A 15817-nucleotide genomic window follows, 5' to 3' on the forward strand; every position below is an offset into this window, starting at 1 on the left:
GCACATAAGAAAACCCAGGCCCCATTTCTATGCTGGGTTCCAGCGCAGGGACCCTATGTCCAGCAACTATGGTCTACTTGCTCCCAGGACCCATCATTATTTCCCTGGACTCCTTTCTATTTTCCTTCTCTGTCTTACGGCCCCATCACCCTCTGGGTTTGGTGACTTAAACGCCTTCCTTCCAGGGAGCAAGTGTAGATTACCACACCTCTGACTTCTTGTCAAACTTGGTAGCCCCAAATAAATCTCCCTTCTCCCAGGGAGTGACTGCAGACTACTTCTCCTGCAGCCCCCTTCGTTTCTTTGCCATTTTATGGCACAGCAGCCTTAGCATGTGAGCCTATGACTCCCTCTATTGCAGTTTTCACATAAGCAAAATTCTATTTCCTCTCACCCAACATTTTATTAATGGTATCACACTTTCAGTGGTTTTTACTGGTTCACACCCAGTACTTTCAAAGCTTTCAGACTATATTCTTTCACCTTGAGGCATTTAGTTCTTCACAAAGAATCTATCTTTCTGTGTAATTCCCCCTGCATTGATACAGCAGATGCTCAACTGTTTCTTGGACTTTGCATGCATCGCACAACCAGTCTTTGTACTTGTTTAGTAAATATAAATTGCCATTCAGATCACAGTTACTTCGCTAAATTCAGTTTAGTAACTAAATACAGTTACTTCACTTATTCTATCATAGCTATTAAATATACCATTATCCTCAAATTTAGGACATATTTCAGAAAACTTTCAACCTTTTCTCTCTTTGGTCCATAGTTATTGTCATTGCTTCTTAATTTCCCTCTTAACCAAACTTTTGAAATCCTGTTTACTCAGAGATCTTTATATCAACCTCCTTATTTTTAAGTCACTTTTGCTGCTTCATTTCCCTTGTAATTAGCCAGTATCCGGATATGCCCCAGAATCCACACTATTACTACATGTATACCTAATTTTACTATCTATCTCCATAGTTTAGAACAATATTTCATTGATTATGTCATTCCCTGCTTTCTGAGGCTCTCTTTCTAATTGCCAGTATACCCAGTTTGGCTGTCATAATGGCCACAAGATTGGATAATCTCACAGATCTCTTCATTCCAAATTCAGGGATACAAAAATCCGTTCCCATCTATCTGTGTTGTCATCTCTAGAACTGACAGTCTAGATCTGACAATGTCCAAAAAGACAGTTATCATAAAATCTCTGTTCCTCATGGTTTTTTGTATTTGTTTCTAATCTAACAATATCATCAACTGTGCTTGTTCCATTCCTGAAACCACTTTGTGCAAAGTTTCCAAATATGTTACTAATTTCTCACTTTCCATAATTTTGCCCACACATCATTTGAGGAAAATAGGTCTATATGCATCAGGTCTTGTACATAATTTGCCAGTTTATCCTATTGGTATAACCACCGCTTGCTTCCATTATGATGGTAGTATTGCTTTTCTTCATATTATATTTTCAATTAAATTCTTAAACTCCCTTTGCCGTGGATTCTGGCATCAAGATTAAAATGCTAATATTGATTCTCTTGACTCTGCTCAAGTGAAAGGCTAGTTTATAGCCAGGAATTATACATTTTTCTATAGCTGTCAAGCAGCAATCCTCAGCTATCCTGAATTTGAAGAGTCCATCTTGATAAACATAGCTGTGTTCTGAGAAGATTCAAATAATCTGTATTTCCATCAGTTAACATGAACTTTCCAGTTTTCTTGTTTCAAATTCAGAAGTATACACATTTTTGCAATAAAGGACGTGGAGAACCTGTTTGGTGATAGCCACTTGACTTTCAATCGTCTGGAATTTCATTTGGTGACAACATCATCTGATGCCTTCTGTAATTACTGTATTCATAGATTGCCCACATACCACCAAGACCTTGAAATGAAGCTATTTTAGGGTTGTATCCTAGGAATGGATATTTAAGACTTCTGTAGTAAATTCAATTTTCTTCCTCTTGAAGCCTTCCTTTTCAAAGGCGGCTATGATTGGCTCAGAAAGCTCAACGTTTATAACATATAGAGATTTAAGGCTTGTTTGGAGAAGGCATCCCATTGCAGACAAATTAGGATAGGTTCCTTCTTCTTACACATACTGACTACCAGGGAAATCTTCTTTATTATATGCAATCCAGCTGCCACCCAAAATTTTTGAAGACCTTGTAGCAAATGAATCACCAATATAATTGGTGTTTTTCTCAAATATTTGGCTGTAATCTTTGAATTCTGGTTGTGAAAATAACTGGACTTTGAATTTTTTCTTTTGGCTATTGATGGTACCCACAACTATGGAATTAACTGAAGAGATCTTACAATTTGTGGCCCCCCACTCCTCAGGGCTGACATGTAGTCCTTTAACACGTATATACTGCTCTCCTGTAAAGTGCATTCATGGATTCACACTCCACTTAACACATTTATGGATTGTTACCTCAGCCATTCCAAGGATCTCTCAAATTGGATACATTCTTAAAACATTAATATTGGAACTTTTAGTTCCAAAGTATTTTTCACTGAACATCATCATATGGGGAATATGTGAAATCTCCTAGAATAGGTTATAGTGACTGGAGCTCTTCAGTGTAACCATGCCAATCTTTCCATTCCTGGTACATGCTTCTTCCAGCAAATACTGATGATCTGCAAACCTTGATTTCTTGTAAGAACCCAAAATCCTCCCAACATTTTTATGTACTCCACTGATGTAAATGGTAGTGTCTTCTTTTTTCATGATACTTCTCTTTGCTTTTCTTCTTCAGTAAGAGTGAGTATTTCTGGTTCCACTTTCATATATTTCCCTTTCAAGAGAGGGTTCTCATAAATGATTACCTTTGGCTCTTCAATGGATTCAACTTTGCAGCCACCCATTTTCAAGGGTCTGTCTCATAGATGTAATATATGCTTCCTCCTTCTCCCAAAACTAGGATATTCACTAGCCTCCAACATTAAAGGGACTCCCTGAAAACCAGGTTCTTCATAAATTAGCAAAATGCCCCAATGTACTCTTAGAGAACAAGTCTGCTGTGTTGTGCCAAATGTACATGTTTCCTCAGTGTCATCAAAAATGAAGTTACAATTTCTACCCATTCTGGTTCTGTATACAGGTCAGTCTGGCAGACCCTGTAATCCTTAATTGAACCAATTAATGTTTAATTGAACCAATCACTGCAGGCTTAGCAAATGTACATTAATCCTTTTCCTTCTGAAGTATTTTCACTGTAAAACATTAGTGAATTCCCATTCTCCTTCCTCCAGAGGAATAGAGGTCCTTCAAAATTTGGTTTCTTATACAGAATTCAGCTTTAACTAAAGTCACTGATGACAGCACCCAAGCGATGCAATCCAAAACATCATTAAAGACTTTTATATCATTTTTATGAGAGTTTGATTCACTATATATCACCATCTGGTCAGGTCTGGGTATGATTTTATTTTGGCTTTTTCCTGAAAATGCCTCCCCATCTAATAAACCAGCAGGGACATTTGGTTCCTATCCACTAGACTTTAATGAGCTTGAGAAATTTTTGTCAGTGTTTCCTTAGTATGGCACTTGTAAACTTAGTTCTTTTTCACATTATCTGTATGAAAATATTTTCCCATGTAACTTGGAACTTTTAAATCTTAAAGGGACTCAGACTTTTGAGGTATGTTGTATGGTCTGGCTGCATCAAATCCTAAAGCAGGCATCCCTGAGGAGTCAGTTGTAAAAGTTGTTGTGATGGTGTTACTGAGGTCACAGAGGGAATAAATACCTTTTCTTTAGTTATAAATATTAGCAAGCTTCAGAAGACAGTGCTATTTTCTAGATGGGACCTCTTAATTTCACCGTCTGTACTATCAGGAAATAAATGGAAAAGAGAACAAGGAATTTTCAGTGCAGGTTATTCAGTCATTTGAAAAGAATACTTTGTTCTATAGATACATGCTTGGATCTAACTCTGGCTTCAGCTTCTAGGCTTTGTATTTTAAGTTACAGGGCTGGTGCTAGATTTTGTGTTTTTTCTCTCTTTATTCCCAAACCAAACTAAATACACTGGGATTAAATACGTTCTTTAAATTGTTTTCATGAGTTGGAGGCATTGCAAAGTGGGGTGCCGGGGACTTTGGAAGCTTTGGCCTTTTCTTCTTCTAGGCTATACAAATTGAATTGTCTAGATTTTTGATAGTTCCAGTAACCTTTTTCATGTCAGATGCGGAATCAAAAATGTTCTCATCATTACTAGCAGAAACATTGCACGTGTTACTGGGGCTTTTCTGGACATTAACAATATTTTGCTCTAACGTCTGTATGTTTTCTAAATTGCTTTTGTTACACTGCATGTTTATAGGCATTGACTCTCCTGTTTTTTGCCTTTTTGCCTTCATTTTGTATTTGAAAAATCATATTGTGCTTTAATTCTGATTCTTTGGAAACTATATCAGATTTTAGGGAATATTTATCAACTTTACAAGGTGATACCATCTCTATGTTGACAACAGTATTTATTCTTCACTTTGGTGGGATTTTGAGCTTGTATTAATTGTTCTGTTAGCATTATCTTGGAAGATTTCATTTTGTTAGAGGGTTGTAAAGATGTTGTTTTAGGTGATAAACTCTCATTAATAGTGGTGGGTGTCTTAAAGAGCAAGCGCTAGCATCTGCATTGCTGGTGTGGCTAAACAAAGATCCCACAACCTTTTCTTTCTTAAGTTCTACTGCCTTTTGAAACTCCTTATTAACTGAAGTCCCTGCTTGAGAGCCTTCTTTAGATTTGATCTTTATTTCTGCTGAGCCTTCTTTCACCCATGTGACATTTTTCAGGTAACTTTTGCCTATTGTTTTGCTCATTCATTATTTTATCAGGTTGTTCATTTTCCTGTGGTTGTTTCAGCTTTGCTCTGCCAACAAACATATTTGATACAGTGCTATTTTTCAAAACAGAGACATCTTTGGGTTGCTGGCTCTGGTTAGTACGCTTATTTTCAAAAAAGGAAATTTTGTTGGCAATGCTTTTGTTAATTTTATTAACTGTTTTTCATGAGAATCTTGCTCACTTTCTAGGTCATCAAGACTTTTAGGAGTTTTATAATTCAATTCTACTGTCTGGGGTTTGGCTGGAATGCTAATTTTTGTTGTAACTGTCGATCTGGAAATGTCTAAACATAAATTTCTCAGCTCTGAGCTGTCTAAACCAGAATCTGTTTGTTTTTCAGTTGATTTGCCTATTTCTCCATTTTAGTCCCTTCAGTACACAAGACAGCTCTTCCATCAGAGCTATGTTTACATGTTTTGCTGTCGTGGATTCAGTTTTACTTTCTGAAAGTGATGATGATGTTCTCTGTATTATCAATAGAGGAAACTTGGTTTCACCAGAAGGTGCAGATACACCTCCTTTTTCCACTGAAGTATTTTTTTATTGTTGGGTTACCTTTTGTTGCTATCACAGGTTGGATAAACTGTCTTTTTGATAAAGAATCTTTTACCTGACACTTCACACTAGTAGGAGAAATAGGGACTGCATCAGACGAACTCTTTTTAAATGATCTTTTTCTGAATGGGAATGAAGTTGGGAGTTTGTTTATTGTTCATTTTTGTCAGATTCAGTTTTAGGTGGCCCCTTGTGATTTGGTCCAACTGTTAAGTCCTGATTACTCAAAATAGAAGAATTCCATTCAGGAGTCCGTTGAGATTTAATTTTTCTTTCTGAGTTAGTTATCTTTTCTGAAACCACATCAGAAGAAATGTCATCATCCAAAACAGGAATTTTTTTTTTTTTTTTGGGCAGTATTCTCACTCTGATTTCTTTCTCCACTTAGAGTGTCACTAAATGACTGAGATTTTCTTTCCAGATCTCTTATTAATAAGTTTTTTATCCACTGTGCCTGTGTCATCACAAACTTCTCCTGATAGAAAAGTCAAATTCATTAAAAAGTATTTTTTCTGTTTTACTAAGACAGGTAATCTTAGAACTCTAGCAGCATGTATGCATTCAGTTGATTTGGATTTCAAATTTATTTATTTTTGCATACTTGGGATGTGCAGACTCTTGCACACTCAATTATGGTTTAATATATTTTTTCTAGGTCTTCACTAGATAAATTATTCAAATGTCAAATGAAATCTAGAGTTGTGGAATTAGAAGTATCTAGAACAGGCTCTTTTCCCAGTTTCAGTGTCTTGAAAAAATACGTTCTCTGAAGGTGACCTAATGTGTTTCAGTGCTGCCATGCCAATCAGGTGACCACTTGCTATCAGAAGAGACTCTCTGGCTGCTCCATTCTGAAATATTCAAAAGTGTTATTTCCTTACTGAAATTATATTCTTGTGTTTCTGTAACAGCATTCCAACTTCTTGCCTCCTATCCTTGGGGAGTTTTACATTTTTTCCTTTAGGTTTTCATTATCTATTTATTTCAATGAGGCTGAATCCTTAGGTGGGAAAACTGACCTCCCATTTTTAATATTTGGACTTGAAGAGGATCCTAGTGAATTTGGCGTTTTTTCTCCTCCCTGAACTAAGCAAATTCCCAAACTTTTCCAAAACTTGTTTCTTTTTGTTCTTTTATTTGAAGGACTGTGGAGACTGAACTTTGGAATTAACAAAGTCAGGATTGGGGCCCAAATCATTATGGTATGGGCATGACCCTTTATGTGCAAAGGTGCAAACCTCCTCATCTTTAAACTTAATTGATTTGAACACCCAAACAAAATATTTTGTAACAGTAAAGGTTGCTCAAGTACAACCACCCAACCAGACATGAAAAATGAGGAAGTCCACATTTATGTCAAACAATACACACCACCCAATCCACAATTTATAGAAAGCCCTGGCTTTAATGTGTCATCCATCAAACTCATAAGCAAATACCCAACCAAAAAAACCTTAATTCTGTCCCTGTGATCCAGTCCCCTTCTGTATGCAGCTTCATCCCTTTATATAGGCCCAACCTGCTCCTTCCCAGCTGAACTTCATCTTCCATTAGGCTTTATTGAGCCCTGGCTGTCCTCCAGGTGTTATAAAAAATTAATAAAAATATTAATTGACCTAATGTAACCTACTCTGCTTTGTTTGGGGAGTAGAGGGAAATGGCACCACATCACAGGTGCCTATGATTTCCATAAAGTTTTAAGTGCAAGTTCAAATTGTTTAGGTGTTCCTAAGTCATGGGAGAACATTAAGCCAGGGGTAATAGCCAAGACCTACCTAAAATAATAAGCTTTGTACTATGCTCTGAAGGCCAGTGGAATGAGTTATTTTAGCAGCTATTGAATCAGTAAGGTTCCAAACCTGGTAGTTTCAATGTGAGCAGAGTTGAGCCCACTTGATGAAATGTGAATAAAAAGGAAAAATTGGTAAAATATCAATAATCAAGCCTGTGGACTAGATCCTCAACTGATGTAAATCAATATAACTCCATTTCCTACAAGGAACTATCCAGCTTTAAAATAAGCTGAGGACCTAACCCAAGAGCCAGATATTTAACTGGTGTAAATTAATGGAATTACAGCAAATTACATGATCTGAGAATCTGGCACATTAGACATTACATAAATGTGTGCTTGTATGAAAACACATTTGCATGTACAATATATTGGTAAATAATTGTCAATTATCACACTGGAAATTCATTAAAATGACAAAAGGGAAACATATTTCTCCTTCCCCATTAACAGGCCTATAATCAGAACTCTGTATACTAACAATATTTACTTGTTTTTCTTCAGTTTTCTTCTTTACTATTCTCTCTAATTTAATTCAATTTCAGATGTAAAGCAATATATATTTGTCTTCCATAATAACAGACCCAATATTATTGAGCATGTATATTTTATTCAGCCTTCTCAATAAAAGTGCATTCAATTTTAAAATATTTTCTTTATTCTTATAATGGCTCTAAAATATTACATTGTAAATGCAAATTGGTTTCACTAACTCTGGAACCACTTCTGAAGCATGAAGACTTAAATGGAAAACATACTTTCCATCACTGTATCAGATTTAAAATGTCCAGTATTAGGTGAGACACAAAAGGCCTGCCAGAGACAACTGGTCAGATTCAAAGTTCTTATTCTTTTCTAAAACTGATATTTTGTGTCTGTTGGTTGGCTAGCTCAGGTGGTTAGAGTGTTGTGCTAATAATGTCAAGGTCTTAAACTTAATACAGAAGAAGAATGGTCCAGTGGTTATGGCACTGGTCTAGGACTCGAGACACCAGGGTGTGACCTGTCCGTGCCTAGGGTAGCCACCTGAAAATGCCAAGGTCAGAGCAGTCTGCAAAAGGAGAGCAGATTCTCCCAGCACTAGTGGGTGACACTGAAATCAGACTTCCCAACCAGCCACAAACAGTGCTTCTCATTCCCCACACTGGTTATCAAGAAGCTAAAACAAAATATACACAGCCCCTTTTACTGCATTTCAGTCTCTGGCTCCCAAACAGCCACTAGATCCAGTAAAAGAGAAGTTATTTAAAATTTTATGCTCTTTACCAAAAAGGTTCTCCAGACCCCAAAGGATCAGCCACATTATCAGCTTAATAAATTTGGATCTTACCAAAAATACCACACTACCAGCCAATTTTTTAGCAACTAAAACTAAAGGCTTATTATAAAAGGAAAGAAAAATTATAAGAGAAATGTTAAATGATTAAAGCAATCAGATACATACAAATGTTTTGAAAGTCCATATATATCAAGTTTTCAGTAGATTTGTAGAGTTTGCAGACTTGTATAGCCCCTCTAGTGTACATCTAGTACCTGGATGGGTCTCAGTCCCTTGTTTCATAGCTTCAGTTGCAGATGAGTTGATCCAGAGGTAGGTGAAGACTGATAACTGAGGAAGACTGAAAACAAAATGTGGTGCAGCTGCCTTTTATGTCCTTTGGCCTTTGCCATGTTGCTTGTGGAGTCACAGAAATAAGATGGAGTCCAGGGTCACATGAATTGATCCTGGTGACTCATCAGGTGTAGCCCCTGGGTTCTTTCCCTGGGCTTATTGTACCTTTAAGTTCCCTTAATGGGCCATCAAGCAGCTAGTGTTGCAGCCATCCTGTCTGGGCTGTTGCGCAGAAACACAGCACAAGTTGAAATACTGATACATCAAATATATCCATAACTTCCAATGCAAATATGATACATACACATAAACAATATCATCATACTTAGCAAATAATAACCTTTCTAATGGTACCTGACATGGCTTATTTCATATGAATTATTGTAATTTTGACATATTGATGTTAAATAATATCATAAATGGTCCCCCTAATCCAGCCAGGGTCACACAAGGTTCAATTTTCTTGCTTTTTGTGTGACCTTGGCTTCCCTGTCAGTAAAATGTGGGTAACGGCTTTTTCGTACCTCACAAGGTTGTTGTGAGGACAAACACATTAAAGATTATAAGGGGCTTAGACACTATTGTGATGTGGACCATCTAAATCATACATATCCTCTTAGTAACTAATCCAATCTCCTCCATTCATCTCATGTATTCTAGTTAGATACTGGAGAAATCTGGATTTTAAAAGAAAAATTCACCTATGGCCATGAAGTGGCAGAAGCAAGTAGAGCTACAGTAGCTTCTGCAGATTTACCATACTGCCTTTATGTGGCTAACAGGCTAGCCTCCAGAGAATCCAGTTAGCAGCAGATCCTACCCTCCTGCCCCACAACCGCATACAGCCCCAGAAGATAGGCATCCCAAATCTTGTCCTCTCTTATCCATTAGAACTACTCCAGTTCCATCCATAAGTCTTGTCTTCATCACAGACTGTATTAGGTTAGAACATAACCCTGAAGTTTGTAAAGTCTGTGCAACAATTTAAGTATCTTGGGTTCAGCGTTGAGCGATGATGGAAATGTGCCTGTGGACGTTAGGAATCACATGAAGAGCCTTTGATGCAAATTAAGGAGGTTGATGGGAATCCTCTGCCATAAGAAAATGCAAAGTAAACTGAAAAACAGGGAGTATGCGCCTACGATTAGGCCAGCCATGATGTGTGGGCTGCAATGATGGCAATGAGGCAGAGAAGAACTGCTTCACGCTGCCAAAATGAGAACATGTGAGAAGAGAGCTGCCAAGCTATGCCATGAAATGTCCCCAGCCATGATGTGGGGAGCCCCCACTACAGACAAGCTGAGGGGCTATTGGCTGAGCAGGTTGGGTCAGTGCCTGGTTTGCTCCCCCACTTCCATTGGGACTGAGGGATCCCAGAGCCTTTCCCCACCTTACAGAGGATTGGTGGGTCCCAGTGCCTGTCCCCCCTTTACACTGGTGTTGGGGGATTCCCAGGGCCTCTCCCTCACACGGAGGTTGGGGGGATCCCAGGGCCTCCTTCCGCCCCCCCCATGCACTGGGGCGCGGGGGGGGGGGACGTGTGGCGGTGTCTGTTCCGCCCCCTTGCACTGGGGTTGGCCGGTCCCGACGCCCGTTAGCTCGGCGAGTGGGTAGAGGGTGAACCCGCTGCCCTGTCTGTCACGAGGGAGGAGGCGGGGCTGGGTGCGATGTGCCCGCCCATAGCGGGCTGGGCGCCTGTGATAGGTCACCTGGGGGAGAGGGCGGGGCACTGTGTGGCTGGGCGGGGACTGGGGCTGCTGTGACTGTCCTGTCGAGGCGCGCGGGCGGGGATCGGGGGAGGCGGTGGTGCGGGTACCTGGTAGAGGCACAGCCCAGCGCGCCGCAGGTAAGAAGCCAGGGGGCTGGGTTCGGCCGGGGTCCCTCCGTCCTGCGAGGGGCGGGGTGGCCCCGGCCCCGGCCCCGCGCGGCCGCTTGCGTTGCCCCGGGAAACCGTGCGGGTCGGCGCGGGGACATGTGGGCGCAGACCAGGGTACGGCCGCGCAGGGCGCGCTTTGCCCGCGAGCTGCCCGCGCCTCAGTGTCCACTGCCTAGCCTCCCCCGCCGGGGGGGTCCCGCTGCCTCCACAGCCCAGCCCCCACCCCCCATTCGCTGTGGAGGCGGATGGCAACCAGCGTCCAGGGCTGTTGATTCTTCCCCCTCCTCCCCCGCCACTGAGCTGGGATTGGGGTGGGGAGTGCGGGCTTAACCTGTATCTGCCCCTCCCCCGTTACATGCAGGGCGGGGCGGGGTCTGCTCCCCTTCTCCGCTTAGGCGGGGGTCGCAGGGCCCAGCCCAGTCTGCTCTCCTGGAGCACCTAGAGGGGCCCGTGAGCGGCCCCGCCAGCGCCGCACCGACGCCTAAGCAAATAGGTGGCCGGTCCCTGCCCCTAGAGCCGACACCTTTATTTCAAACGGTAGCAGGTGGATGAGACAAGCAGCAGGAGAGTGTGTGTATGTGTGAAAGCGAGAGAGCGAAGGCACACGGATCTAGGTGGTTGAAGGAGAGGATCTTTCATGTTCATTGGGCTCCTTGTTTGTGTCATTTTCCCCCCCTTTATTATAGTTATTGTTTATGCATCCAGCGCACTGCAAAATGTGTTTTATAAAGGCTTTGAATTCACCATTTGCCTATAATCAGGGGCAGGCAGCACCAAGCTGAGACTCAATTCACCCTCTTTTCTTTTAAAAGCAAATGTTACCTTGTTTGTGTTTTCCCCCAGTGAATCATTGAGAGTGCTCAGGCCTCATCAACACGGGAAAGTTTTGCCAGTCACACTGGTGTAGTTATATCTGTATACGCTCTGTGAGGACACTCCTATTCTGGTATTGTATAAGGATGTCTTTCTTTGGTTTAGCTTCTTTCCAAGTAACAAACTAAACCAAAAAAGTTCCAGGGGGTAGCCTCTGTTAGTCTGTATATGGCAAAAACAACGAGAGTCCTGTAGCACCTTAAAGACTAACAAATTTCTGTGGGCATAAGCTTCCTTGGGCTGCAACCCACTTCATCAGATGCATGAAGTGGAAATCACAGATAGGAGGTGTGTATATCCAAGGGTAAGGAACAACAATGGGGAGGGAGGTAGGTGTTAGCAAAGTCCATTCCGTTAGAGTAGATGAGGCCTATTCACAACCATTGATCAGAAGGTGAGAATGGGTGAACAGTGAATGTAATGAGAGAACCATTCCAAGTCCCTATTCAGACTTAGTCTGATTATGCCTGCAGAAATTTGTTAGTCTTTAAGGTGCTACAGGACTCTGGTTGTTTAAACCAAAAAATGCACTCTTGTACCAGAATGGAGTGTACAGCTGGTATAACTATATGGGTTTTAATTCATGTCTCGGGTTATATTGAAAAATCTTTCCTTTTAGCTGCTGGTGACATCTGAGTGTAAAGTGCCCCGAGAAGGCACTTCCTAGTCTAAACATCAGAATATTGAAATTAGATATGAGGATGGGTTGACTTTGTTAATACTGACTCCACCCTCCTAGTTGAATTACTAAACACCTCTCCATTTTGTGATGCATCTGATATTGAACTGATACTTCACTTGATTTTACTCATTATTTTCTAATTTAGCTCCAAGGCAGTCTTCCTTTTATTTTATTGGTCTGGCTTTCATTATGCTAAGCTCTCAGCATTCCTCTTTTATGTACTGGCATTGTGTGTATATGTTTCATAAAGCACTAGAAAGATTTTCACTTTGCACTTTTTTCCAGCGGCCTTACTCTTTTTCAGTCTCTACTAACTTTTAAGGGCATTTTCTATTTTCATGTTTTCCTTTCTGTTTTTTTATTTTTTCCTTCCCTCCTCCTCATCTGTTTAGTTAGAAATATATAATAATCTAAAAGTCATTTTTGCTGTGTGCTCCTAGCAGGAAGAACCATTTGTGACATAAGATTGCCTTTTGAGCAAAGAATTTTACCCCCTCAACACTTTAATATAAAAAAAAACCAAAAATCTCATGCCAGGTGAAGAGGAAAGAAAAGCTAATTCCTTGCCTGTTCTATAAGGCATGATGTTACTAAATTTTCCTTTTTGGTAAAATATAGAGAATTTTTGTACACCAGCAATTTGTCATTTTCCTCATAAGCATGATTTCTGTGTGACAGCAAAGTTTCTTTCCTAACTCCCCATATGTTCAGTTTAAATAAATAGAACTGTGAAGCCCTGTAGACCAGGAATTTCTTAACCCTCCTCTGAATATACTGTAATTTGTTTGTGGTTATAAAAGAAAATTACAGATTACAGGAGAGTAACATTAAGAGTTTGACTTAACTGTTAGTTTCCACTTTTGTGGGTTTAAGGCTAAAGTTCTTCCAAACACTACATATTGCATAACTACTGCAGCTCATCTGGTTTATAAGATGGTATTTCAGTGCAGCTAATTGCATCTAAGAGTTTCAGACTGCTTATTAATTTCTTTGTGTTCTGAGTACTTAATATTTTAGTGCACTCCCTTTGTAATTTCCTCTTGCACTATCCTTTTGTATCCTATGTGTAGTAACTTTTGAATTCCTGTTTCCTTCCACTCTCAATTTAAAAAAAAAAACACCACCACTCCATACATTAGAAGCCATTATAAAGTCAGTACTTGCCAGCCCACACCCCCCAAAAAGGGGTGGGAGTAATGCATAGGGGAAAACTGTAGTAATGTTGGATACCATTGCATAGGAACCATTGGCAAACATTGACACTGATGTTCATCAGAGTAGCTGTGATTGTCATAGTGCTGGGGAGATTCTTCACTGTCAGTGAGCTAAAGCTTAGCATGTCTTCACAATACTGCTTTTTATGCTCTGCTTTTGTCAGGCCAAAGCATCTCGTTCTCTATAGTGTTGTACTCTCACATAACTTATATGGATTTGGATATCTGAATATTATTATGTGGCCACTGATACTGAATTCCAGTGGCTTTAAATGTTTGTAAAGATTTATTTAATTTTGAACTTTAGAAATGGCCAAAGCTGGGCGTATTTTTATTAGTCATTGTGCTTGAAGTAGGGTGACCAAATATTTGGGACTTTGACTTGTATAGGCGCCTATTACCCTCACTCCTTGTCCTGATTTTTCACACTTGCTACCTGGTCACACTAGCCTGAAGTGAAGTACACTATAAATCTTTGCAGGATGGAGCCCTAGATGTTTGAGAGATTCTTTTTGTTTTGTGTAATTGTCTACAGTATGATTCTGCTAGCGCGATAGTTCTGGGTAGAATGGTCTATCAGCAATCTTGTTTGTTGTAGCACTTTATTATTGTCATAAATATTGATTCAGTTCTGTGTGAATGTATTCCTACTTTGATCTGGAGGCGTCTTGATGTGATAGGAGAATGATTGTATATTGGTTGTGGAGTGTGATTATCAGATTCCTGTGCTCTGTGGTGAGCTATCAATCAATGAGTAAAAGTTGGGCCTTAGATTTTGCGTTCATAAACTTTCCTACTCGGTTATACAGTTATGATGTTTCAGTATTTTGAAGGGGGATTGTAGGCATAATTGGCATTTTAGGACATGGACATGGTCCCTGATGCCTCATTTTGAAGCAAATTTATGTGTAATATGTGGTTGAGGTGTTTTTAGTTGAGGCTTTTCCTGGAAAACATTGAATGTTTTTTGTTTTTTCTCTCTAAATTACCTTGTAGGGGCCATGTGCTTCATTAAGTTTAAGTCAAGACTTGGCTGAAATATGACAGGATCATTTGTATGCCAACAGACTTTTTTTTCCCCCTTGAAACTGCTTAGTGAGAGCTCTGGTTAAAAGCATAGTTTGAGCAGTGTGATTCTATCATTGATGTATAGGCTGAACATGGCTGGATTAATACTATGGTCCTTTCTGCTACCATCTCACTTGAAGGCATCTGTTTGAACATGAAGATTTTTTTTTTTTTTGCTGATAGATTGGTACATATGCTAATTAATCTGCCATCATTTTCATTTTGCAGAAGCCCAAAGTTCAACCTGTCACACTGAAGAAGAGTTCTGTGTAAGCCCTAAAGCTTGTCTCTCTCACCAACAGAAGCTGGTTCAATGAAAAATATTACCTCACCCCCCTTGTGTGTCTCATATCTGGGGACTCACACAGCTACAACCACACTGAATCCATTGAATCAAAGACTTTTAGGGGGGAAAGAAGCTTGATATACACTTTTTAATTTTTTTTTAAAATGTATTTGCTGATTACTAGTCTGTAGTGCAAAGATGGGGAGAATCTGATTTGGGTTTTGTGTAGTGTGATACTGGCTAGTCTTTCGATAATACTAAAGTAACTTGAATGTCTTACTAATATTTCATCTAAAAGAGAGGAATCTGTTTTTGAGGGCTGATGCAGTCTCAGCATGGTGGTTAGCTCATATGATCCTGTCTCAGGTAAATGGCCTCCACAACTATGTTGGAATAGCTCCCGTAAGTCTTCTAGTTCTGCACAGTAAAAAGTTTGAATTGCTCTTTTGATGTATTATTTGGGATTTGTTGGATCTAATTTTCTGAGGATTTTCTTTGAATTAGTTGATTGCAATGGAAATGGCTGAGGATAGGTTTCATAGACTCCAAGGCCAGAAGGGATCATTGTGATCATCTAGTCTGATCTTCTGTGTAACATAGGCCATAGAATTTCCCTCAAATAATTCCTAGAGCATATCTTTTAGAAAAAAACTCTAATTTTGATTGAAAAATGGTCAGTGATGGAGAATCAACCATGACCTAGGTAAATTGTTTCAATGGTTAATTATACTTGCTATCAAATTTACACCTTATTTCTAGTCTGAATTTGTCTAGCTTGCAATTACCAGCCATTGGATTGCAGTATATCTTTCTCTGCTAGGCCGACCAGCCCATTATTATATATTTCTTCCTCAAGTAGTCTCTAATCAAGTTACTCGTTATCCTTCTCTTTGTTAAGCTAAATAGGTAAACTCATGGTGCTCAATCACTATAAGGCATGTCTTCTAATCCTTGAATCATTCTCTTGGCTCTTCTCTGAACCCTCTCCAATTTATCAACATCC

The 15817-nt window shown here is 39.8% G+C and overlaps 1 protein-coding gene and 3 pseudogenes across 3 annotated transcripts in view; 1 reads left to right on the forward strand and 3 right to left on the reverse strand.

Moving 5' to 3' along the window:
- Positions 1 to 1469: 1469 nt before the first annotated feature.
- On the reverse strand, positions 1470 to 2059 carry LOC137150699 (beta/gamma crystallin domain-containing protein 1-like; annotated as a pseudogene).
- A 1565-nt stretch (positions 2060 to 3624) lies between these two features.
- On the reverse strand, positions 3625 to 4368 carry LOC137150700 (beta/gamma crystallin domain-containing protein 1-like; annotated as a pseudogene).
- Positions 4369 to 4552: 184 nt separating this feature from the next.
- On the reverse strand, positions 4553 to 10789 carry LOC137150701 (beta/gamma crystallin domain-containing protein 1-like; annotated as a pseudogene).
- Positions 10559 to 15817, forward strand: part of CYRIA (CYFIP related Rac1 interactor A) — an 87790-nt gene continuing 82531 nt past the window's right edge. For 2 of the 3 annotated variants that reach the window (XM_067544741.1, XM_067544744.1), the window contains exon 1: positions 10559 to 10661. The gene's annotated coding sequence lies outside the window, so the exon portion shown is untranslated. The remainder of the gene's footprint in view (positions 10662 to 15817) is intronic. The other variant, XM_067544742.1, reaches the window with a different exon arrangement.

Source organism: Emydura macquarii, unplaced genomic scaffold (assembly GCF_026122565.2).
Source record: "Emydura macquarii macquarii isolate MOO-44397 ecotype Brisbane River unplaced genomic scaffold, CSIRO-AGI_Emac_v2 contig_1027, whole genome shotgun sequence".
Lineage (NCBI taxonomy): Eukaryota > Metazoa > Chordata > Testudines > Chelidae > Emydura > Emydura macquarii.